Genomic DNA, 24,444 nt, shown 5'->3' with positions numbered 1-24,444 from the left:
ATGAAAGACATTCATCGAGCGTGTCGGATGTAAGTTCGTTCCGAGGAGCAAACATAGACTCGGACCACTACCTTTTTGCAGCAAATGTACGTAACCGGTTAAACGTAGCAAATAAAATACGAACACAAACAACATGAAAGTTAGACATCAGTAACCTGCAATCATAACAGATAGCCACAGCATATTCTACTCAACTGGCCCAATTGTATAATCAAGGCACTCCTCGTCCCGATAACATATCAGCACAATGGCAAAGTAATGCCCATTCCATGCAAACAGTCGCAAAATCCATACTAGGATACCAGAGACCTCCACCAAGGAATCCATGGTATGAACAGGAGTGTCGTGCTGCTACCGAAGAGAAAAATGCGGCATATAGGGCTACTTTACAATCCGTAGCAACGCGTAGCGCTCGAGAGATGTATCGGGAGAAAAGGGGAGAGGAGAAACGTCTTTTCGGCAAAAAAAAAGAGAGAGATGGAAAGGCGGGAGTTTGACAAAATCGGGATGTACAGGAGCCAGAATGAAGTCCGAAAATTCTACCAATGAGTGAAACATCAAACTGATGGATTTGGTACAGGCACATCCTCCTGTAGAGACCAGCAAGGTTATTTGGGGAACTGATACAGATAGTGTGCTAAGGAAATGGAAAAACCTCTTTTCGAAACTGTTGATATCCCAATAGTCCCAGAAGATGGTATTGAATGTATACCGCCCTCACTAGATGAGGTAACGACAGCAACAATCCGGCTGAAGAATAATTAGGCAGCAGAAGCCGATGACTTACAAGCTGAGCTGTTCAAAATCGGAGGCGACACGCGGCAGAAAAAACGAGTACTCGACGATTGCAAACAGAACATCCTGTCCACAAGAAAGGAAATAAGACTGTATGCTCTAACTATAGGGGCATAAGTCTTCTCCATATTGCCTACAAGATAGTTTCAGGGATATTGTGCGAACGACTAAAGCCCATTGTCAACGAAATAATTGGACCATACCAATGCGGCTTTAGACCTGGCAAGTCTACCATTGACCAGATATTTACCCTGCGGCAAATCCTGGAGAAGACCCAAGATATGCAGATCGACGCCTACCATTTTTATTTTCGATTACAAAGCAGACTACGACAGGCCCCTACGTTCAAAGGTATACATATCTGAATTTGGTATCCCCGCAAAGCTCATTCGACTTTGTAAAATGACTTTAACTGACCCTCGATCCTCAGTTAAAATAGGAAAAAACCTCTCCGAAGAGATTAGTACCAAACGAGGTTTCAGACAAGGAGACAGCCTTTCGTGTGACTTATTCAACATTCTGCTGGAAAAGGTTATAGAGATACTAAATAAATGGCACAAATTACACCAATAGCTACATGTTACTTGCGTATGCCGCCGATCAGTAAAATAAGTAACAGATACCTTTAAGAAGGTCGAAGGAGATTCTGCTAATTTGGGTCTGGCGGTAAACAGCGAGAAGGCCTAATTTATGGTGTCGACGCTTAACAAAACACTAATACTACCTGTGCTTATGTACGGTTCCGAAGCCTGGGTACTTGCGCAAGCAGATAAGGCAGTGCCTGGTGTGTTTGAGAGAAAATTTTTTCGAAACATCTACGGGCCAAACTGCGTTGACGGTAAAAATCGACTTCGTATGAAGGGAGACTTCATACGAAGTCGATTTTACACGCAGAGAAAAAAATATGTTTGATCCAACAATATTCCAAGAGCAAAATATGTATTGTTAACATATTGTTGGATTCCTCATGTAGTATTGTAAATCCAAAAATAGTTTGTGTCAACTGAACAATATTTCTCTCTTTTCTTCGAAAATTTGTTTCTCTTCTCTCGCTATTCGATGCCGTGTTGAAAAAACAATTTTGGTGAGTTGTGGTGTGTTTGTATGACATGCTGCCTTTACCTTTGTTTTTGTGTGTATGTACTTGTGAGACTCTTGTTTTTATTTGTTTCTGTTTTGTTTCATTCTTCTTTCCTTTTCATGTTTGTTATAGTGTTTAATTATTCCTTATGTTGTGGTGGGTTCTTGTGGCTTTTTGTTTGTCTTTGTTGTCAGCCAATGCAGCAAACCATGTATTGTGTTCATCAATGATTGCAATATTATACGCGACATTTATATCCAAGTTATGCGAAAAGTGTATATGAGAAGTATATGCACTCAAATCAAAAATTTCTGGGCTGGTTTTCTGTATTGACAATACTTTTTGTAAACAAAATTAGATTATGATAGTTCCTACAATCGGTATTGTTAACGATTTTAACAATATTGCGAAAATTCGAAAGTTGTTTTTGTTTTCTATGTTTGGAACAAAAGATGGTATTTTTGGATTTGGATTACAATGTTTGAACAAAACAAATACATTTTTGGAACCAAAACATATATTTTTGTTCCAACAAAAGCGAAAAATATTTTTTCTCTGCGTGTAGATGTTTGTGGAAAAACTGTTATTATTATGAACCACGAGCTGTATCTGCTATACAACGACATCAGTATAGTTAAACGTATCGAGATACAGCGATTGCGTTGGCTAGGCCATGTCATAAGAAACAACGATGAGAAATCCGCTAAAAAGGCGTATAAATACGGGTCACATGGCGGTACACGTAGAACTGGCAGACCAAGGCTTCAATGGAGCAACCAAGTGTAAGAAGAGAAGGAAAGACGCGGTATTCCAAAAAGCAAAGCAACAAACAGAGAGGAATGGAAATCTTTTCTTAGTTCGGCTTCCAACTAAGTAAGTAAGGATCTTATTATTTCACACAGTCGACAAAAATAAAATCCTTCATTTAGCTTTGTTCCTTTCCTTTTTTAATGGTAACAGTGGTAAATGAGAAAACTGTTAAAATTGCTCTCTCATGAACAGTTTTACCAGAAAAGTAAAGGAACGAAAAATGGTACATCTATTATCAATGTCAAAAAGAAACATAAAAATTCAATTTTTTAATTTTGTTTTGTCCACGTTCGATTTTTTCTTTTGTTTTTATTAATTTTTCATCATTGTCAAATAATCGTCACAAAATGACGAAAAATCAGTTGTACCATTTTTTACCTGATAGCCTGTGGTAGAAGAGAAAGCAATTTTTCTCTCTCTCTCCTCTCTTAAAAATTGCTTCCAGTTTTAGTAATTTTTGGGGTTAAGGAACGCTTTGCAGGTTAAAAATGGTAACAAATGGTAACCTCAGATAAGTAAAGGAACACAACTATTACAAGTTACAAGTTCGGCTTTGGTACTTTTAGAAGTTATTTCCTGTTGTTTCGTTTACTCGTGAAAATCATTAAAAACTTCCCAACATAATTATTTTTTGTCGATGACTACTTTATTATAGATATTTTGATTAGTCCTACCACAAAAAGTGTTGTAAGTTTCGTTGTCTTATGCAATCATAATTTTTTTACTATAATCATATTTTTATTACACTCCTTTTCACAAGAAGAAATAAAAGAAACGAACACATAATAGGCAGCATTGGTCAAAAAATTAGCTATACTTTCATTTTTTATTATTATTCAACTTCGTTTCATATTTTTTTTTTCTTTATTTCATGGCCAATTAACTTCAAACCATCATCAAACGGCACGGCGAACGCAAAAGCAAGAGTATCTTTTACTTAGTTTGCACTTCACCACCTGCCAATTATTTTATTGTTTGCCAATTTTTATGACGTTTCTATTCCATTCGCGATACGATCATATCATTTGAAACGACAATGAATGCCACCAACCAAGGCTTATATAAAATATGAAAAATCAACATTATCATTGGCATTATAAATATAAGTTGCGTCGTTATCATTAATATTAGCCATGGTGATGGGAAATATAAAATATTTTTTACTAATTTTTTTAATATCAATGTCTATAAAAATAAAATTTACATTTGTATAAAATTTTCCGCAGATGGTTTAATGATAGCTTTAACTAGATGTTGAACAAATCTTTTGATGTTTTTTTATAGTTTTATTTTAGTTCAGTTCTCACATGTCTTTCCCAGAAGGCTTACAATTTTCGTATATATTGTGTGTTCTTAAGAATTAGAGTAATTTAGTAATTATTTCAGTAATTTGAATAACATAATTTTGATCACGCTACTTACTACAAGTGTTGTCTTCAGACATGCTATATTGACTGGCATTGTAATAGAAAACCTATTCATAGCATCGATAACTCCAATTAAAATTTACAATCTTTAGAAATTAGTTAATCTTGATTTCGTAACTTCATTTTGATTTGTTTTTAATGGCTTTTCAGTTGCTTTGGTGATAGCAACTCGAAATTAGAATGCCTTAAGCGAGAAAAGTAAACTTTCTATTTGTTATTGATTTCTTACAACTAACAATTTCAAATTGCTTAAGGTTTTTATTTTAATATTGGAATGGAAAATTTATAGGTTTCATTTTAAGTAAAGGTTTAGTTGGCTTTAACTAATGATTCCTATTTTAAATGGATCAAGGCAAAAGTCAAGAGTAATGAACGCATTCAGTAAAAGCAACTGAATAATGCTTCTTATTTTGAATGCAACTGGAAATCATAGCAAATGTACGTTGACTTCAAGCAGTAGGACCTAGGACGCCTTAAAGCTTCTGTCTCCTTGGCTATATACATTAATTATGTTATTTAACACAAACAAATCGGGCTGATTATGAAAGTGGAGCGAAGGGAACACTGATCTTTCCGTGGAAAAAGAAAAAAGAATCGTTCGGTTCTGTCGACTGTTAAATACCCTCAGCCCTAAATGCAGTAAGGAGAGATCCTGTTGCTAAAAGTACATAATATTAAATCTTTATGCGTTTATTTCACCTAAAGTCCATATTTTGTTGTATTCAAACATATGAATACCAACAAAATATTTTACAGTGGAAATGAAATTGATTAGCTACGGGCGGAGATAGGGAAGACTATAGTTTGAGTTGTCACCAACTTCATCTGTTCCCTGTATTGATAAATAGGTCAGTAAGCACATCAGTTACACGGAGCGTGTTTAGCTATATTTAAATGAAAGGTGCTTCCACCTGGGAAGTTTTGGCGGTTTCTGAAACTACAATGTTCATAGATGAGAAAAATAAAAAAAAAAACAAAAAAAAACGCCGGAGGGATTTTAAATAAATCAAAAATTCACATTTTTAGGGCTTTTTTAGGTTTTCAGGATTTTGCTTGGAAACCGCAAGCACTATCGAAATGGGATTTAAAAAATGACCTCAATGGTATTTTCGTAGGTTTTACCATTTTTGAGATATAGAATTTCAAATTGGGGCAATGTACTGACTGCATGGTCCCCTTTAAAACAATGTCATGAGGGGTGCACTTTAACTAACTTTGAATGAACAGCGCTTACACCAAGGATTCTTTCGCGGACTCTGAAACAGCAATGTTCATAGATAAGAAAAATCCAAAAACAAGAAAAAATCGATGGATATAATTTTAAATAAATCGCGGTCAAAGTTCACATTTATAGGTATATTTTAGGTTTTCGCAATTTTGCTTGAAAACCTCAAGTCCTATCGAAGTGGGTCTAAAGAAACTTCTCCAGAGGACTGACCGTTACGATTTGTTCCTAGGTTTTACCATTTTTGAGATATGGAAGTTCAGGTCACATTTCTATACTCTCAGCATTTATGCTAACTTGCATACGGGCAAAATATGCCTCCTCGAAATAATGGTTTTAGACCTCAAGTATGTTTGGACGAAATCCGTTTCAGACAATTTGGAGTCGATTTAGCAATGTCTGTCCGTCTGTCTGGCTGGCTGGTGCGCACGATAAATCTCGAACGGATGAACAGATTTGGTCCAAAATTTGGCTTTCGCAATATTTTGTCCAAACTTAGTTAAGTTAGAAGATAAGCCATATTGGTTCACTCCTTCAGGTACCTCCCCCACAAAAGTTCAAAAATTTTAGTTAGTGGTTGGAGCGTAAGATAACTCTCAAACGGATCTGCCGTTTCGGTCCAAAATGTGGCCTTCGTAATATTTTGTGCAAACTTAATTCAAGGTCGAAGATAAGCCATATCGGTCCACTCCTTCAGGTGCCTCCCCCACAAAAGTTCGGAAAAATTGTGCATACGATAACTCTTGATGAGAGTGACAGATTTGGTCAATACTTTACACATCCTAATATATCTACCAGGTATAGGTCAGGTTCGAATATGGACTATATTTGCCCACTCCGTCGTCGATGAAATTCGAAGGTGGAAGGAGTGGAGCTTCCGATACCTCCCTCACAAAAGTTCGAAAATATTCGCTTAAATGGTACTCTAAATATTGACGAAACTCAGTTTAAAAAAAGTCCTATCTATCGATATCCCCGAAAATTGTTGCGCTTTAATCCTGTCCATATTGTTTTGAAAACCCCCCTAAATACGTAAGTTTTTTTTAAAAAAAACGTATTTCAATCCACACAGGCTGAGTCGACTGATACTTTTTCTTGTTTTTTTAGGTTTTCACGATTTGCTTGAAAAGGTAAGTCTAATCGAAATCTGACTAGAGAAAATCTGATAGCTGTGAAAATTGTTTATAAGATAGGTTTTCGTAATTATACCCTACACCACTATGTGGAGAGGGTATTATTAGTTTGTTTTGTTAAAAATTCATGAAACACCGCGAAATATTCGTCGGAGAACCCCAATGTGGTATACCAATCTACATATGAGGCGCTCAGCGCCAAAACGGCCTAACCCACATTTTCAAAAAAATCAAACTGACTATGCTGGACGAACCGGAACCTTTTGTAATATATACTAAAAAAATCCCCAATTGCATAGGTTAACCCTATGTTATTCTACATGCCGTAAACTGTTTCTCCTTTACTGAAAGTTTGAAAAAATGTGGACGCCAAAATGGCCTAAGCCACATAGGCAAAATCGAATACGGGAAATAAAAAATACGTGTGGGTTCGGCCAAAAACGCATGTTACGTTTCAGTCAGGAGTATATTTGGAAAATAATATAAAAATTTATTATCAAGAAGAATATGTAAGTAAAAACCAAAGGCTATGTAATAAAGTTGACTTACGCCCTGGCGTCAATGTAGAATGTAAAAAGTTAATAATGTATCGCGATCAATGTGGTGACCAAAACCGTAACATAAGAATGAACACTATTTGCACATACATGGTCAATAATTCGGCCTTCTGTGTGGAACGGATAGACCACAAATTTTTAGTGTCTGGCCATTCATGCCTACCATACGATCAAGATTTTGGTCTCATTGAAAAGGAAAAAATATTATAAGGCACTTTTATGCCTGATGATTTGGAATCGTGTAATCCTCACGGCAAAAAGGGAACCATGTCACTTGGTAAAGATGACGACAGATGAAAAAAAGCATATCCTCAATTGAGAACCTAGTATCAAACAGAAAAATCTCCGAAGACAAGACTTCAAAACTTGAATGGCTTAAGATTCAGTGCCTTCGATTTCAAAATGCAAAGCCATTTATAATTCAATACAAAGATGCAAACAACATAAATGTTTTATTTCAAGAAGTTAATATTTCAAAAAGGAACTCCAGCAAGTACGTAAATTTTGAATTGGGACCGCTTTATCCGCAAGGAAGATTCATTAAAGCTGCAAAGTTTAAGGATTTACAGAAACTCAAAGGGTAAATAGGGTGCTACCGTGGTGCAATGGTATGCACACCCGCCTTGCACGCAGAAGGTCGGGGGTTCGATTCCCCGGCCAAGCAACATCAAACATTTTCAACGGTGGCAAAATACCCCTCAGTAATGTTGGCGACATTTCCTGAGTATTTCAGCCTTGAAAAACTTCTCCACAAGTGGTGTCTTAAGACACGCCGTTCGGACTCGGCGATAAACAGTAGGTCCCATATCATTGAGCTAAATATGAATCGGGGTGCACTCATTGATATGAGAGAAGTCTCCCTTGTCCCGTATGGGATGTTGTGGAACAATGTTTTTTTTTTGTTTTTTTGTTCAAAGGGTAAATCATGCATTTTATAATAATTTAAAAACAAATTCGAGAGCCGAAGATGAAGATATTCAGGAAGAAGACCAATAATCGTTATTAATATGTATCAATTAAAACGCTCACAGTTATTTTTATTATTCATCTGCAGACCTTTTGTTTTAATAAATGGAGACAAAATGGCCTAACCCTCAGTTCCTATCAATATATTTTTTTTTTAAATGGATGCCAAAACGGCCTAAGCCACTTCAATTTTGTTATTAACTGATTAAAACAGTCTTTATTTATGTAAACTAATACCTAATGATTAACCTAAAACAAATATTACAACTAATATGTATTTATGATTAATAAAAAAATTATAACAATATTTTAAAAACTTGTTTTCTTTCAACTTCGTTTTTCTCAGAACCATTTCTATGTGGGTTAGGCCGTTTTGGCGCTGAGCGTCTCATATATCGACGAGTTAAAGCGATTTTGAGATTTGTTTCCGTCCGTCTTACTTTCTTACTTAGTTGGCCCATTACAGAACATTTGTTCCATAGACCGAACTAAGAAAATATCTCCATTCCTCTCTGTTTTTCTCTTGACTTTTTGGAATACCGCGCCTTTTCATTTCTTCATCCACTTGTATGCTCCATCGCAGCTTAAGCCTGCCGATTCTGCGTGCACCGCCATGTGGCATGTATTCATACGCCTTTTTAGCGGGTTCATCATCTCATGATATGGCCTAGCCAACGCAATCGTTGCATCTCGATACGTTTAACTATATGCATGTTTTTGTATAGCTTATATAGCTCGTGGTTCATACGACGTCGATATTCACTGTCAACGCAAATCGGCCCGTAGATCTTTCGAAGAATTTTCCTCTCAAACACACCAAGCACTGCCTTATCTGCTTGCGCAAGTACCCATGCTTCGGAGCCATACATTAGCACGGGTAGTATCAACGTTTTGTATAGTGTTATTTTTGTTTGACGAGATGTGGCTTTGTTTTTAAATTGCTTACTTATTTCACAACTGATGTTGTTTGTTGTGTTTATTGCAGTGCCGAGGTAGACGAAGTCTTTAACTGCATCAAAATTGTAGGTATAAACTTCCACAGTTGATCCGAGCTCTATGCGCGTCGACACCATCAATTTGGTCTTTTCGCCGTTTACCGCCAGACCCACTTTCGCAGATTCTGCTTCGACCTTCCTAAAGGTATCAGTTACTTCCTTTACTGATCGTCCCATGATGTCTATGCCATCAGCATAGGTAAGTAACATGTGGCTATTGGTGTAAATTGTGCATTTCTTTTGACATTTGCATCTCGTATTACCTTTTCCAGCAAAATGTTGAATAGGTCACACGAAAGGCTGTCTCCTTGTCTGAAAACTCTTTTGGTACAAAATTCTTCGGAGAGGTTCTTTCCAATTTTAACTGAGGACCTAGTATCAGTTAAAGTCATCTTACAAAGCCGGATGAGCTTTGCGGGGATACCAAATTCAGACATTGCGTGGAATACCTTTGATCAGAGGGGACTATCGAATGTTGCTTTATAATGGACAAAAAGGTGAAATGTGTCGATCTGCATCTCTTGGGTCTTCTCTAGGATTTGCCGCAGGGTAACAATCTGGTCAATGGTGGACTTGCCAGGTCTAAAGCCACATTGGTATTGTTCAGTTATTTCGTTGACCATTGGCTTTAGTCGTTCGCACAATATCCCTGACACTATCTTATAGGCAATAGGGAGAAGACTTATGCCCCTATAGTTGGAGCATACAGTCTTATCTCCTTTCTTGTGGACGGGACATAGGATGCTCAGGTTCCAATCGTCGGGCACGCCTTCTTTCTGCCAGATGGTGCTAACTAGCTGATGCATACACCTTATCAGCGCGTGGCCTCCGGTTTTAAATAGCTCGACTGGTAAGCCATCGGTTCCTGCTGCCTTATTATTCTTTAGCCGGTTGATTGCTGTTTTTACCTCATCTTGGCCGGGCGGTATACATTCTATACCATCTTCTGGGATTGGGTCTGTGGTATCATCGTCTTCGCTACTATTGGATACCAGCAGATTGGAGAAATGTTCCTTCCATATCCTGAGCACGCTATCTGTATCTGTTACCAGATTCACTTGCTGGTCTCTACAGGAGGATGTGCCTGTACCAAATCCATCTGTTTGATGTTTCACTCTTTGGTAGAATTTTCGGACTTCATTCTGGCTCCTGTACATCTCGATTTTTTCACACTCCCGCTTTTCCATTTCTCTCTTTTTCTTGCGGAAAAGACGTTTCTGTTCTCTCCTTTTCTCCCGATATCTCTCTCGTGCGCTACGCGTTGCTACTGATTGTAAAGTAGCTCTATATGCCGCATTTTTCTCTTCGGTGGAAGCACGACACTCCTGGTCATACCATGAATTCCTTTGTGGAGGTCTCTGGAATCCAAGTATGGATTTTGCGGCTGTTTGCATGGAGTGGGCAATATGTTGCCATTGTGTTGTTATGTTATCGGGACAAGGAGTGCTCGCGTTAAGCAATTGGGCTAGTTGAGTGGAATATGCTATGGCTATCTGTTGTGTTTGCAGCCTATTGATTTCCAACTTCCGCGTTGTGTCTGTTCGTGCTTTATTTGCAACGTTTAGACGGGTACGTACCTTTGCTGCAACAAGGTAGTGGTCCGAATCAATGTTTGCGCCCCGGAACGATCGTACATCCAACACGCTGGATGAATGTCTTTCATCTATTACAACATGATCAATTTGATTACTTGTTCTTTGATCTGGAGACAGCCAGGTGCCCTTATAAATATCGAGATGATACTGCTAACTACCATATTTTTTGCAGCTGCAAAGTCTATCAGCCTCATACCATTGTCAGATGTTTCACTGTGGAGACTGAATTTCCCGACTGTTGGGCCAAAGATATTCTATTTTCCAATTTTGGCATTAAAATCGCCTAGAATGATTTTAATTTTCTTTAGTTTTTTCATAGTAGGATGTTTTTTCTAGGGGAGGGTTACTAACCCGACCCCCAAACCCAAGTTTTTAACGTTTTTATGGGTAAACGCGCGGAACATGTTAGCGCACTACCTTAAACGGGTTTTAAAGACAGTTCCCCAGGTGACACCACGGGGAGGTCAGTGTCCACTTGAGATGAAAGAGGGACCAAGATAAATCCTGGGCTTTGCCATGTTAAAGCCGGTCAAGACCGTTGCTTGGTATCATTCATCCCCTACGTCACCCTTCCCTTCTATTCCGTCCGTCTGTCCATTATAAATTGTAATCAAACTCCAGGCCGCAATTATGGACCGATCGTCAATTATGGATGTCGGGATCAGACCAGAATAGATCCCTATTTTCATTGGTGATGATCGTGAAATATTTAGCGGGTGAAATGGACCAACAACATAATATTTATCCAATTTTGTAGCGGCTCTGTAGGTCGCAATAATAGTCCGATCAACGCGAAATTTTAAATAAGGTAAGAATATATGACAAAGAAGAAGCTTGCAATTTGAGATGGCTAAATGGACCACAACTTTTGTGTGAAAATTGTGAAAATTTTTAATATACAGCTTATATCTTTATATACATATATCTTTTATAGCTCAATATCCACGACATTTTGCATGAGGTAAGAGTTCAGTTAGAAGAAGATGCCTACAATTTTGGATGATGATCTGATATAATTTAGCGGGTGAAATGGACCATTACTTTTGTATGATAAAAATAAAAAAAATATTTTTGGTCTATATGTTATTTCCTGGAAGCGATATACCGGCAAAGTAGCCCACATATGGAACAAGTAAAAAGGATCAGTCGGCTTTGCCGACAGAGATATACCCTCAGTCTGTGTGGATTGAAACCTCTTTTTTTTTAAAAAAACTTGTATTGTATTTAGGGGGTTTTCAAAAATTTCTGCATATGAACCGACAAAAATATGGATTGGATTAAAGCTCAAAATTTTGTTTGGGATATAGATAGGGCTTTTGTACCATATATGGTACAGTACGATATCCAAAGTGTGGACGAACGCACTATTTGGTTTGAGCTCTCCAGCCACTACATATAGTGCCACAGGGGGTTTTTACACTTTTCGGGCTGTTTTCTCAAGAAGTATGGATTTGCCCCTGAAATAACTTTTACTATCGTAATTGTGGTAGCGAATGCAAGTTGCGTCAACAAAAATCAAAGTGATTCGAGCGCAGGTCTTAAAGTAAATTTATCCGAAATTTTGTGTGGGTGGTACCCGAAGGAGTGGATAAATATAGCCCATATTCGAACCTGATCGATACCTGGTAGATATATTAGGATGTGTAAAGAAGGAGCAAATCGGAGTTATCGATTTCAAGAGTTATCGTGCACACATTTTTTCCGAACATTTTTGAACTTTTGTGGGGGAGACCCCTGAAAGAGTGGACCGATATGGCTTATTTTCGAACTTAAACTAAATTTGGACAAAATATTAGCAAGACAAATGTTGGACAGAATCGGTAGATCCGTTCGAACGGTTCGAACGTTATCGTGCACACATTTTTTCCGAACATTTTTGAACTTTTGTGGGGGAGACCCCTGAAAGAGTTGACCGATATGGCTTATTTTCGAACTTAAACTAAATTTCGACAAAATATTAGCAAGACAAATGTTGGACAGAATCGGTAGATCCGTTCGAAAGTTATCTTGTGCTCCAACAACTACACACGGTGTCATAGGGGTTTTTTACAACTTTCAGGCTATTTTGTCAGGAATTATGGGCTTGCCCATGATGAAACTTGTACCGTCGTCAAAAGCGATTCGAAAGCTGTTACTAAATTAAACTTTTCCAAAATTTTGTGTGGGAGGTACCTGAAGGAGTGGACCGATTCCATATTGGAACCTCATCTAAGTCTGGTAGAAATTTTAGGATATGCAAAGCATGGACTAAATCGGTTACTCCCTTCGTGTAATCGGTTACTCCCTTCGTTGTCTTGCGCACAAATTTTCCGAACATTTTCGAACTTTCGTGGTCAAAATATTACGATACCCAAAATTTGGTTCGAATCGGTTAATCCGTTCGAGAGTGCGCACCAGCCAGCCAGTCAGACGGACGGATATTGCTAAATCGACTCCAAATTGTCTGAAACGGATTTCGTCCAAACACACTTGGGGTCTAATTATTTCGATGAGGCATATTTTGCCCGTATGAAAGTGTATAGTGTTAGCATAAATGCTGAGAGTATAAAAAAGGTAAAAACGGTGCCAGTGTTTCTCAAATAGAACATTGATGGCGTTTTTTATTGCTCTATTTTAGAAACACTGGCAGGGTTTGGTTGGTTATGACTGTAATAAGCTACCAACAACATTTTGTTATGTTGTCTTCGTTGTAATTCAACGACACATAACAGTGGAGAAGGTTTCACTTGTTTTGCAAACACTTTCTCAATAAAGTTGTTTCTATGTTCACATTTATACGCCGAGCTGACGATTCTTTCCATGTTATTAATGTGCTTTTGTTTAAAAAATCATGCAATTATCGCTTAGTTTGTTATTGTTTTTATACCCTCAGCCTTTATGCTAGAAAGGGTTTAGTCACTTTCATACGGGCAAAATGTGCCTCGTCGAAATAATGGTTTTAGACCCCAAGTATGTTTGGACGAAATGTGTTTCAGACAATTTGGAGTTGATTTAGCCATGTCCGTCCGTCTGTCTGTCCGTCCGTCCGTCTGTCTGTCTGGCTGGCTGGCTGGTGCGCACGATAACTCTCGAACGGATGAACCGATTTGGTTCAAATTTTGGCTTTCGTAATATTTTGTCCAAACTTTGTTTAATTTCGAAGATGAGCTATATCGGTCCACTCCTTCTGGTAACTTCCCCACAAAAGTTCCAAAATGTTCGGAAATTTTGTGGGCATGATAACTCTTGAAGGGAGTAACCGATTTGGTCCATCTTTGCACATCGTGAAATTTCTACCAGACTTAGATGAGGTTCCAATGTAGACTCAATCGGCCCACTCCTTCGGGTACCTCCCACACAAATTTTTGGATAAGTTCAGTTTAGGACCTGCTCACTCCCCTTCATACGACGGTACAAGTTTCATTAGGGGCAAGTCCATACTTCGTGAGAAAATGGCCGGAAGGGTGCAAAAGGCCCCTATGACACCTTTTGTAGTGGTTGGAGCGCAAGATAACTCTCGAACGGATCTGTCGATTCGGTCCAAAATTTGGCCTTCGTAATATTTTGTCCAAATTTAATTTAAGTTCGATGATAAGCTATATCGGTCCACTCATTCAGGTAGCTCCCCCACAAAAGTTCAAAAATCTTCGGCACAATTGTGCGCACGATAACTCTTGAATGGAGTGACCGATTGGTCTATACTTTCCTAATATGTCTATCAGATATAGATCAGGTTTGAATATGAACTATATTTTGGGTACCTCCCACACAAAATTTCGGATAAATTCACTTTAAGGCCCGCTCTCAAATCACTTTGTGGTTGGAGCGTATTTTGTCCATACTTTGTTTCAGTTCGAAGATGGTCAATATCAGTATTTCCCCCAAATGGTATGCACGATATATCATTAACGGGGCAACCAATTTGGTATAACTTTTTATCTCCTAATATTTTGTCCAAATTTAGTTTAAATTCTAAAATGGTCCATATCGGTCCTCTCCTAGGTACCTCCCCCACAAATGTTCAGCATTTGGGAAATGTATAACGATGCTGTTCGTTGTGGTCCCGTTTACAGCGAGATTATGTTTTCCGTGGATAAATCCATGCTTCCTGGCATACTGGTCCCAAAGTTATACTATGACCCACTAAAGTGACTAGTGGCCGCTATATCAATCGAAAAGATATGACCCCCAAATTAAGATCAACTTCTCCATAATTGACTATGTCGGTCCATTCCTTCAAGTACCTCCTCCGCAACATTTTGAACTTTAGTCCTAATCCACATTTTTTTCGGCAAGTTCAAATGTCCAAAAAGAGACACAAAATTATATATGTAGCTGAAAGTTTCGCTTCATATAGGCTGAGGGAATATCTCTGTCCGCAAGTCCGTCTGATAATTTTTTACTTGTTTAATATATGATTTTAAATAAGAATTATATGAGTTTTATGAAAACCCAAAGAGCATTTTTATATTTTAGAAAAAAATTTAAATTTTTTGAAAAAAATTTTCCTGGTAGCTTACTTCACACTATGTCGGGAATGCATATTAACTGTGGCCAAAAATAGAAAGCGTTATCGTAGGTGCATCAATTTTGGTACAAGCATTGTATTAATGGTCAAAAACGGCCCATTTTTTTGTAAAAAATCGAATTTTGACTTTCGTTGTTCACCATATTTTTTATTGATATTTTTAAAAGTCTCTCGTTCAACAGCAAGATTATTACGTACCTAATAAGCTCACAAAAATATATGATGATCGGCCCATTCGTTTACGAGCTATAGCCAATACCACAAAACTCTCTGCTAAAAAAGGGGGTAACCCCTGAGTGAGGTAGTCACTGAAAAAGAGAAATAACATGTTCGTCTGCAAACCTCTGCACCTGGAACCTTTATACATTTGAATTACTCACTCTTCACAACTCAAGCAGCAAATAATATCAATATAATTATACAATTCTTCGCATTCCACTAATTTTAAAATTTGGTTCACAAAATCGCTGTACTAAGTACCACAGCCTTGGGTAGCTGTAAGCATCATATGATCACTATTCATTTCCAAACAAAATTAAATCCATGTTTATTACATCCAAAGCTACTGCAAAAATATTAAATTAAATATTATTAAATATACATAATAAAAGTTATTAATTTTAGTAAAATAAGGTCAAACATACATATTTCCAACAATTATCGGATTCCTTCAAATTGAAATGTTTACTATCAATTACACTGTGCAACAAAATGGAGCTCAAAGTCTGGGGGTGGAAAATTCCTTTTGGGGATGAAAGCTCTTGGTGAGTATATACAGAACCCAGAAGGACAAATCCGCCGTGAGTCGAACTTTTGAGATATGGCGTGATGAATATTTTGCTGGAGACATTATAAGCCCTCAGATATTAGCGTTATATGTTTGTCCGCTGTTGTTTTAGCATATTTTTGAGATCACATTTCTTCAGCCAAATCAAATGAGGATTATTTTCGTGGATCATTTTTACCTTCTATCTCGCTTCCTTCAATGTCCTTTTCGTCCTTTATTTTAAGAGCCGCTATAAAAGTACCACAAGATGACGTTTTTCAGCTTCGAAATGTTCTTTTAGGTACGACTCTCATTGACAACAAATTGATATTGTCGCGTCTTCGTGGTCGGTTTGTGCATTTACCCTGTTTTTGTTAAGAAAAAGACTATATTTTGTTTTTTGTATATTCGTTACAGAACATACAAATACACAAAACACAGTTTTTTTCTGAGCAAACAGGGGTAAATGTAAAAAATGACTATGAAAAGGCGACAAAATCGATTAGTTGTCAATGAGAGCCGTACCTAAAATTTTCTGAGCGGCATTTTTGCAGAACATTTCGAAGCTGTAAAACGTCATCTTGTGGTACTTTTATGGCGGCTCTTAAAATAAAGGACGAAAAGGACATTGAAGGAAGCGAGATAGAAGGTCAAAATACTCTACGAAAACAATCCTCATTTGATTTGGCTGAAGAAATGTGATCTCAAAAATAAGCTAAAACAACAGCGGACAAAGATATAACGCTAATATCTGAGGGCTTATAGGGTCTCAAGCAAAATATTTATCATGCCATATCTCAAAAGTTCGACTCACGGCGGATCTGTCCTTCTGGGTTTTGTATATACTCACCAAGAGCTTTCATCCCCAAAAGGAATTTTCCACCCCCCAAAATTTCGGTTCACAGTGTTATCTATATTAATAAAAGAGTAGAGTGACTGATTCACTGACTGACTGATTGATTCATCAACGCCCAGACGAAACGGCTGAAGCTAGAATCCTGAAATTTTGGGTGTGGATCACTCTTGGTCCGAAGGGGTCAGATAAGGCTGGGTTTTTGGAAATTCGAACTGGAAGGGTACGAAAAGTACTAAAAGGTACTAAATATGGTACCGTTTGTATTTGCTGAACCGGTAGAGCTAGAACTTTGAAATTTGGAATGAAGGTCACTGATGGAGTGTAGGAAAGATGTGCTAAAGGGTTTTTAGAAATTCGAACTATAAGTGTACGAAAAGTACTAAAGTGTACTAAATTTGGTACCAATTCGTATTTTGTGAACGGATAAAGGTTAAAGGTTGAAATTTGGTGTGAGAATCAAGGTTAAAAGGAACGGTTGACATAAGGAGGTGGTTTAGGAAAAGTGTACACATGTGTACGAAAAGTACTAAATGGTACTAAATTTGGTACAATTATGATTTAGGCGAACGGATAGAGCTGGAATCTTAAAATTTTGAACTAAAGCTACTGTTGGAGAGTAAAATGGATGAAGTTTTTAAAATTCGTACTTATGGGTACGAAAAGTACTAAGTGGTACTAAATTTGGTACAATTATGATTTGGACGAACGGAAAGAGCTGGTATCCTGAAATTTTGAATTAAGGCTACTGTTGGAGAGTAGAATGGACGTAGTTTTGAAAATTCGTACTTATGGGCACGAAAAGTACTAAATGGTACTAAATTTGGTACAATTATGATTTAGGCGAACGGATAGAGCTGGAATCCTGAAATTTTGAATTAAGGCTACCGTTGGAGGATAGAATGGAAGTATTTTTGAAAATTCGTACTTATGGGTACGAAAAGTACTAAATTTGGTACAATTATGATTTGGGCGAACGGAAAGAGCTGGAATCCTGAAATTTTGAATTAAGGCTACTGTTGGAGAGTAGAATGGATGTAGTTTTTAAAATTCGTATTTATGGGTACGAAAAGTTCTAAATGGTACTAAATTTGGTACAATTATGATTTGGGCGAACGGAAAGAGCTGGAATCCTGAAATTTTGAATTAAGGATACTGTTAGAGAGTAGAATGGAAGTAGTTTTCAAAATTCGTACTTATGGGTACGAAAAGTTCTAAATGGTACTAAATTTGGTACAATTATGATTTGGGCGAACGGAAAGAGCTGGAATCCTGAAATTTTGAATTAAGGATACTGTTAGAGAGTAGAATGGAAGTAGTTTTCAAAATTCGTACTTATGGGTACGAAAAGTTCTAAATGGTACTAAATTTGGTATAATTACGATTTGGGCGAACGGATGGAGCTGGAATCCTGAAATTTGAATTAAGGCTGCTGTTAGAGAGTAGAATGGAAGCAGTTTTGAAAATTCGTACTTACGGGTATGACAAGTACTAAAAGGTACTAAATTTTGTTTTGAAAATTCGTTTTGAAAATTCGTACTTATGGGCACGAAAAGTACTAAATGGTACTAAATTTGGTACAATTTGGATTTAAGCGAACGGATAGAGCTGGAATCCTGAAATTTTGAACTAAAGCTACTGTTGGAGAGTAAAATGGATGTAGTTTTTAAAATTCGTACTTATGGGTACGAAAAGTTCTAAATGGTACTAAATTTGGTACAATTATGATTTGGGCGAACGGAAAGAGCTGGAATCCTGAAATTTTGAATTAAGGATACTGTTAGAGAGTAGAATGGAAGTAGTTTTCAAAATTCGTACTTATGGGTACGACAAGTACTAAATGGTACTAAATTTGGTATAATTACGATTTGGGCGAACGGATGGAGCTGGAATCCTGAAATTTGAATTAAGGCTGCTGTTAGAGAGTAGAATGGAAGCAGTTTTGAAAATTCGTACTTATGGGTACTACAAGTACTAAATTGTACTAAATTTAGTACAATTTTGATTTAGGTTGAGCGGATAGAGCTGGAATCCTGAAATTTTGAATTAAGGCTGCAGTTGGAGGGTAGAATGGAAGTAGTTTTGAAAACTCGTACTTATGGGCACGAAAAGTACTAAATGGTACTAAATTTGGTACAATTTGGATTTAGGCGAACGGATAGAGCTGGAATCCTGAAATTTTGAACTAAAGCTACTGTTGGAGAGTAAAATGGATGTAGTTTTTAAAATTCGTACTTATGGGTACGAAAAGTTCTAAATGGTACTAAATTTGGTACAATTATGATTTGGGCGAACGGAAAGAGCTGGAATCCTGAAATTTTGAATTAAGGATACTGTTAGAGAGTAGAATGGAAGTAGTTTTCAAAATTCGTACTTATGGGTACGACAAGTACTAAATGGTACTAAATTTGGTATAATTACGATTTGGGCGAACGGATGGAGCTGGAATCCTGAAATTTGAATTAAGGCTGCTGTTAGAGAGTAGAATGGAAGCAGTTTTAAAAATTCGTACTTATGGGTACTACAAGTACTAAATTGTACTAAATTTAGTACAATTTTGATTTAGGTTGAGCGGATAGAGCTGGAATCCTGAAATTTTGAATTAAGGCTGCAGTTGGAGGGTAGAATGGAAGTAGTTTTGAAAACTCGTACTTATGGGCACGAAAAGTACTAAATGGTACTAAATTTGGTACAATTTGGATTTAGGCGAACGGATAGAGCTGGAATCCTGAAATTTTGAACTAAAGCTACTGTTGGAGAGTAAAATGGATGTAGTTTTTAAAATTCGTACTTAGGGGTACGAAAAGTTCTAAATGGTACTAAATTTGGTACAATTATGATTTGGGCGAACGGAAAGAGCTGGAATCCTGAAATTTTGAATTAAGGATACTGTTAGAGAGTAGAATGGAAGTAGTTTTCAAAATTCGTACTTATGGGTACGACAAGTACTAAATGGTACTAAATTTGGTATAATTACGATTTGGGCGAACGGATAGAGCTGGAATCCTGAAATTTGAATTAAGGCTGCTGTTAGAGATTAGAATGGAAGCAATTTTGAAAATTCGTACTTATGGGTACTACAAGTACTAAATTTAGTACAATTTTGATTTAGGTTGAGCGGATAGAGCTGGAATCCTGAAATTTTGAATTAAGGCTGCAGTTGGAGGGTAGAATGGAAGTAGTTTTGAAAACTCGTACTTATGGGCACGAAAAGTACTAAATGGTACTAAATTTGGTACAATTTGGATTTAGGCGAACGGATAGAGCTGGAATCCTGAAATTTTGAACTAAAGCTACTGTTGGAGAGTAAAATGGATGTAGTTTTTAAAATTCGTACTTAGGGGTACGAAAAGTTCTAAATGGTACTAAATTTGGTACAATTATGATTTGGGCGAACGGAAAGAGCTGGAATCCTGAAATTTTGAATTAAGGATACTGTTAGAGAGTAGAATGGAAGTAGTTTTCAAAATTCGTACTTATGGGTACGACAAGTACTAAATGGTACTAAATTTGGTATAATTACGATTTGGGCGAACGGATAGAGCTGGAATCCTGAAATTTGAATTAAGGCTGCTGTTAGAGATTAGAATGGAAGCAATTTTGAAAATTCGTACTTATGGGTACTACAAGTACTAAATTTAGTACAATTTTGATTTAGGTTGAGCGGATAGAGCTGGAATCCTGAAATTTTGAATTAAGGCTGCAGTTGGAGGGTAGAATGGAAGTAGTTTTGAAAACTCGTACTTATGGGCACGAAAAGTACTAAATGGTACTAAATTTGGTACAATTTGGATTTAGGCGAACGGATAGAGCTGGAATCCTGAAATTTTGAACTAAAGCTACTGTTGGAGAGTAAAATGGATGTAGTTTTTAAAATTCGTACTTATGGGTACGAAAAGTACTAAATGGTACTAAATTTGGTACAATTATGATTTGGGCGAACGGATAGAGCTGGAATCCTAAAATTTTGAACTAAAGCTACTGTTGGAGAGTAAAATGGATGTAGTTTTTAAAATTCGTACTTATGGGTACAAAAAGTACTGAATAGTACTAAATTTGGTACAATTACGATTTGGGCGAACGGATAGAGCTGGAATCCTGAAATTTGAATTAAGGCTGCTGTTAGAGATTAGAATGGAAGTAGTTTTGAAAATTCGTACTTACGGGTATGACAAGTACTAAAAGGTACTAAATTTTGTGCAATTACGATTTGGGCGAGCGGATGGAGCTGGAATCCTGAAATTTTGAACTAAGGCTACTGTTGGAGAGTAGAACGGAAGTAGTTTTGAAAACTCGTACTTATGGGTACGAAAAGTACTAAATGGTACTAAATTTATTACAATTACGATTTGGGCGAACGGATAGAACTGGAATCCTGAAAATTGAATTAAGGCTGCTATTAGAGAGAAGAATGAAAACAGTTATGAAAATTCGTACTTATGGGTACGACAAGTACTAAATGGTACTAAATTTTGTACAATTTGGATTTAGGTTGAGCGGGGGGAGCTGGAATTAAGATTGATGTTGTAGTATAGGATGGAGATAATTTGGAAATTCGTACCTATGGGTTACGAAAAGTAATAAATTTGGTACAATTAAGATTTGGGTCACCGGATAGAGCTGAATTTCTGAAATTTGGAATAAAAATTGCTGCTGGAGTATTAGATTGGCTACTGTTGGATTGTAGAATGGAAGTTGTTTAGAAAATTCGTACTTAAGGTTACGAAAAATACTAAGTGGTACTAAATTTGGTACAATTTAGATTTAGTGTGTACGGATAGAGCTGTAGCCCTGAAATTTCGAAATAACATTGAAGTTAGAGTATGGGATTGAGATAATTTGAAATTCGTACTTCGTATGCTACATTTGGAGTGTAAAATGGAAGTAGTTTTGAAAATTCGTACTTATGGCTACAAAAAGCACCAAATTTGGATTTGGGTGAACGAACAGAGCTGGAATAATGAAATTTAGAATTAAGCTTGCTGTTGGGGTGTAACATGGAGTTAGTTTTGCAAGTTCTTACTTACGGGTAAGAAAAATACTAAATTTTGTACAGTTTGGATTTGGGTGAACGAATAGAGCTGGAAACCTTAAATTCGTAACTGAGATTAAAGTGTAGGATTGAGGTAGTTTGGAAATTCGTACTTATAGATACGAAAAGCACTAAATTTGGTATAATTTGGATTTGGGTCAACGGATAGACCTAGAATCCTGTAATGTGGAATTGAGATTTCTGTTGGAGTGTAGGATTGTGGTAGTTTTGGAAATTCGTACTTATGGGAACGAAAAGTATTAAATTTGGTACAATTGGGATTTGGAATCTGGAATCCTGAAATTTAGAATTGAGATTATTGTTGAAGTGTAGGATTGAGGTAGTTTTGGAAATTCGTACTTATGGGTACGAAAATTACTACATGGTATTAAATTTGGTACAGTGCGTATTGAGGGAACGGATAGAGCTGGAATCCTGGAATTTGGTAAGAATATGATTGGAGTATAGGATTGAGACATAGAGGTATTTTTTGAAATTCGTACTTATGGCCACGAAATATACCAAATGGTACAATTTGAGTGCACCGATAGCGCTGGAATCCTTTTTTTTGGAATTAAGGTTACTGGTGAAGTGAAGGATTGAGGTAGTTTTGGAAAATCGTACTATTGGGTGTAGGGACAGTGCTGGAATCTGCATTTTTTGGATTTAGTGTGAGTATTGGTGTACAATGTTGGTCTATATGTTAACATGTAAGGGTGAGATACGGCTGATATTTTTGAAAATCGAACTAAAGCGGTACGAACAGTACTAAAATAACAATAAATATTGATTAAAATTGGTATAAGTACAATAAAATTTTCAGTGTCCGCCATTTCCATATTATATATTGTTTATTTGTTTTTTATATCCTTTCCGCATACGAAGTAGCGGGCAATTTGCTAGTCTATATTAATAAAAGAGTAGAGTGACTGATTCACTGACTGACTGACTGATTGATTCATCAACGCCCAGACGAAACGGCTGAAGCTAGAATCATGAAATTTTGGGTGAGGGTCACTCTTGGTCCGAAGGTGACAGATAAGGCTTGGTTTTTGGAAATTCGTACTAGAACGGTACGAAAAGTACCAAAAGGTACTAAATATGGTACCGTTTGTATTTGGCGAACCGGTAAAGCTAGAACTTTGAAATTTGGAATGAAGGTCACTGATGGAGAGTTAGAAAGGTGTACCAAAGGGTTTTTAGAAATTCGAACTATAAGTGTACGAAAAGTACTAAAGTGTACTAAATTTGGTGCCAATTCGTACTTTGCGAACGGATAAAGGTTATAGGTTGAAATTTGGTGTGAGAATCAAGGTTAAAAGGTACGGTTGACATAAGGAGGTGGTTTAGGAAAAGTGTACACATGTGTACGAAAAGTACTAAATGGTACTAAATTTGGTACAATTATGATTTGTGCGAACGGATAGAGCTGGAATCCTGAAATTTTGAATTAAGGCTACTGTTGGAGAGTAGAATGGACGTAGTTTTGAAAATTCGTACTTATGGGTGCGAAAAGTACTAAATGGTACTAAATTTGGTACCCTTATGATTTGGGCGAACGGATAGAGTTGGAATCCTGAAATTTTGAACTAAGGTTACTGTTGCAGAGTAAAATGGAAGTAGTTTTGAACATTCGTACTTATGGGTACGAAAAGTACTAAAGGGTACTAAATTTGGTACAATTTGGATAAAGGTTGAACGGATAGAGCTGGAATCCTGAAATTTTGAATTAAGGCTACTGTTGGAGAGTAGAATGGACGTAGTTTTGAAAATTCGTACTTATGGGTGCGAAAAGTACTAAATGGTACTAAATTTGGTACCCTTATGATTTGGGCGAACGGATAGAGTTGGAATCCTGATATTTTGAACTAAGGTTACTGTTGGAGAGTAAAATGGAAGTAGTTTTGAACTTTCGTACTTATGGGTACGAAAAGTACTAAAGGGTACTAAATTTGGTACAATTTGGATAAAGGTTGAACGGATAGAGCTGGAATCCTGAAATTTTTGAATTAAGGCTACAGTTGGAGGGTAGCGTGGAAGTAGTTTTGAAAATTCGTACTTATGGTTACGAAAAGTACTAAATTGTACTACATTTGGTACAATTACGACGTGGGCGAACGGATGGAGCTGGAATCCTGAAATTTTGAACTAAGGCTACTGTTAGAGGGTAGAATGGACGTTGTTTTGAAAATTCGTACATATGGGTACGAAAAGTACTAAATGGTACTAAATTTGGTACACTTATGATTTGGGCGAACGGATAGAGTTGGAATCCTGAAATTTTGAACTAAGTTGGAGAGTAAAATGGAAGTAGTTTTGAACATTCGTACTTATGGGTACGAAAAGTACTAAAGGGTACTAAATTTGGTACAATTTGGATATAGGTTGAACGGATAGAGCTGGAATCCTGAAATGTTTGAATTAAGGCTACAGTTGGAGGGTAGCATGGAAGTAGTTTTGAAAATTCGTACTTATGGGTACGAAAAGTACTAAATTGTACTAAATTTGGTACAATTACGACGTGGGCGAACGGATGGAGGTGGAATCCTGAAATTTTGAACTAAGGCTACTGTTGGTGAGTAGAATGGAAGTAGTTTTGAAAATTCGTACATATGGGCACGAAAAGTACTAAATGGTACTAAATTTGGTACACTTATGATTTGGGCGAACGGATAGAGTTGGAATCCTGAAATTTTGAACTA

General features: G+C 37.0%; 1 protein-coding gene across 2 annotated transcripts in view; it reads left to right on the top strand.

Annotated features, from left to right (window-relative positions):
* Positions 1-24,444, top strand: part of MICAL-like (protein) — a 517,823-nt gene that overhangs the window by 178,931 nt on the left and 314,448 nt on the right. Inside the window, exon 3 of one of the 2 annotated variants that reach the window (XM_073976325.1) lies at positions 6,446-6,468. The exons of the other annotated variant lie outside the window; for it this stretch is intronic. The gene's annotated coding sequence lies outside the window, so the exon portion shown is untranslated. The remainder of the gene's footprint in view (positions 1-6,445; positions 6,469-24,444) is intronic. 2 annotated transcript variants of the gene reach the window in all.

This window comes from Musca autumnalis, unplaced genomic scaffold (genome assembly GCF_047663935.1).
Source record: "Musca autumnalis isolate F117 unplaced genomic scaffold, ASM4766393v1 scaffold_3, whole genome shotgun sequence".
NCBI classification, from domain to species: Eukaryota; Metazoa; Arthropoda; class Insecta; order Diptera; family Muscidae; genus Musca; species Musca autumnalis.
This window is presented reverse-complemented; position numbering and strand designations above follow the sequence as displayed.